Source organism: Nansenia antarctica (genome assembly GCF_963989245.1).
Source record: "Nansenia antarctica genome assembly, chromosome: 3".
NCBI classification, from domain to species: domain Eukaryota; kingdom Metazoa; phylum Chordata; class Actinopteri; order Argentiniformes; family Microstomatidae; genus Nansenia; species Nansenia antarctica.
The window spans coordinates 72,154,285-72,156,784 of NC_137688.1; the positions used below are offsets into that span (position 1 = coordinate 72,154,285).

The 2,500-nt window shown below is 45.0% G+C and overlaps 1 protein-coding gene across 1 annotated transcript in view; it reads right to left on the reverse strand.

Annotated features, from left to right (window-relative positions):
* The window catches only part of LOC308154366 (voltage-dependent L-type calcium channel subunit alpha-1D-like), a gene marked incomplete at its 3' end in the record, with an annotated part of 46,477 nt that overhangs the window by 11,705 nt on the left and 32,272 nt on the right, over nucleotides 1-2,500 (reverse strand).

Sequence of the window (2,500 nt, forward strand, 5' to 3'; positions counted from 1 at the left end):
AGGGACAATTCCTGTGGACATTGTGAAGTGTGCTTGCCCCTTACAGCCAGTAGGGGGCAGGGCAGTGGAGAAGTATTTGCCTACTCACCACAACAGTTACCTTGTATTAGCTAGCTAGCACTATTTAGTTCCTGCCAAGCTAACTAGCAATAGTACTCCAATGTCTCTCTCCCTATCTCTCCCTCTCCCTCTCTCTCTCCCTCTCTCCCTCTCTTCTTTCCCTCTTTCCCACTCTCTCTCCCTTTTAGTACAGCGGCTAAGCTCTCATATTATGAGGAATTGTGCACTTTTTGAAGAAAGCATGACATTTCTACCATAGTTAGTACATACCATAAGGTTTATTTTCAGATGTGGAGGGAAGTCAGATTTGACCCCAGAGGCCCGGGAGAGGTGAAATTGAAGATGGCCGCCAGTCCACCGTGTCTAATGTTCAAACACACTTAATTTTGGAACCAAACAGAGTAGAAAAACACTTTAGGTGTCCTTTCCAACTAAGTTAAGGATGCCTATTCATTTGGTGATACTTTTGAGATTGCCAGAATTCAAGAAAATGCATTTAGTTCAAGGTCTATGTAAAACGTTACCTCAGAAAACACAATTAGTTGTTCTCTTTTATTTATGAACTCTGTATTTATGAAAAAAATACTTTTTTATTGCCCTGCATTATTCAGTTATTAGTTATTATTTACTGGGATGTGTGGTTATTTTATTTATTCCTGCTAAGCACAGCGTTATCAGCAGATGGCCCTCTAGGGCACCAGTAGCTAACGCCAGTAGAGTAGAAGTCAGTACACTCCGTGATAGTGCAGTATGCATGAGACAGAGAGCACTTCTGACTAAATATCAACAGGTAAATATAACAAGTAAACTGACTTACTATGAACAGACAATATTAGTACACTTGAGTAAAGCCTTAGTTCCTAACTGTAACATCCTAACATTGAATTTGATTATAGCCGGGAATGAGTTTGCTTGCTAGCGATGGCAGCGCTGATCAAAATAATTCTGCTAGATAAACTAGTGTAGGTCTGTTATTAGTCTTTTTATTACTGGTTTCAAAGCAAGTTTCAGAATAAGAGTCATAGTACCGAAATGTTGTAGTAAATACATTTTTGATTGGACAACACCTGTCATGCAAACACTTCCAAAGAACAAGTTGCCACTGTTCAGCAGGCCACCTGTCAAGATAAGGTCAAAAGACAAGGGACAACTTGCAGTACTGAAGAGTGACTGTGGTCTCTTTTCAAGGCTGTACATCTCCTGTCAAACACGAGATAGAGACATCCAACATTTCTTCTCCCATGAAAACCAGGCAGCCCCACCAGCTCTGTCAACTGGAGGAAAACTTTGGGGTTAAAGCAGATCTACTTCGCTGCCTGGAGTCAGATCTGCTCGAAGACAATAGTGTGCCTGTGGCTGATGCAGTAATTCTCGATGGTGCAGCTGTGGTTCAAATGCTAAATCCTAGCACATCAAGAACATTTCAAGAGTATGGAGAAACAGTGTTTGCACCATACATCTCTGCTCAACTTCAGAAAAACACCCAAGTCAACCTTGTCTGGGATGTATACCTACCTGCCAGCCTGAAAGCCTCGTCCAGACAGAAGAGGGGAAAGGGCAGCAGGAAAAGGGTGGCTCCTCCTACTGTGATGCCTAAGAACTGGATGGACTTCCTTCGATGCAATGAGAACAAAACCGAGTTGTTTTCTTTCCTGTCACGCAAAGCTGTTCATCTACCTCTAGCACAGGGCAAGGAACTGTATGCAACAGATGGAACTGGAGTCTTCTGCTCTCCTGCTGAGTCATGCTTGGCCTGCCTTGCCCCATGTTCGCTAGACGAGTGCGACACTCGTCTACTTCTGCATGTGGCAGATGCTGTGCAGAAAGGTTGTAAGAAGGTGACCATACGTACCGTTGATACTGATGTGGTGGTACTGGCTGTGGCTTCATTCAGCAAAATAGCTCCTGATGAGCTGTGGGTTGCCTTTGGTGTCGGGTCAAGCTTACGGTACATAGCTGTTCACCAAATGGTTGCCACAATGAATCCTACACAGTGCCAGACTCTAACAGTCTTTCACGATTTCACTGGGTGTGACACTGTCTCTGCATTCGCTGGCCGAGGAAAGAAGACTGCCTGGGAGACTTGGAAGTCTTTCCCAGAGGTCAATGATGCTTTCCATGAACTCCTGTGCATGCCAAGTGAGGTCAGTGAAGAATCAAAGTTACTGCTAGAACGATTTGTGGTGCTGATGACCGAACCAGTGAGAGCACAGAGGTGAATGATGCCAGGAAACAGCTCTTCACACAGAAGTCCAGAACTTAAGAGAACATTCCTCCAACCCAGGCAGCCCTCAAAGAGCACTTCAAGCGCACTTGCTACCAGGCCAACTGTTGGAACCAGGTACTGGTCCTGGATCCAGAGATGCCAGAGCCATCTGACTGGGGCTGGACAAAGGAAAGAACTGGGTGGCAGGCGCTCTGGACCACTCTCCCTGAAGCA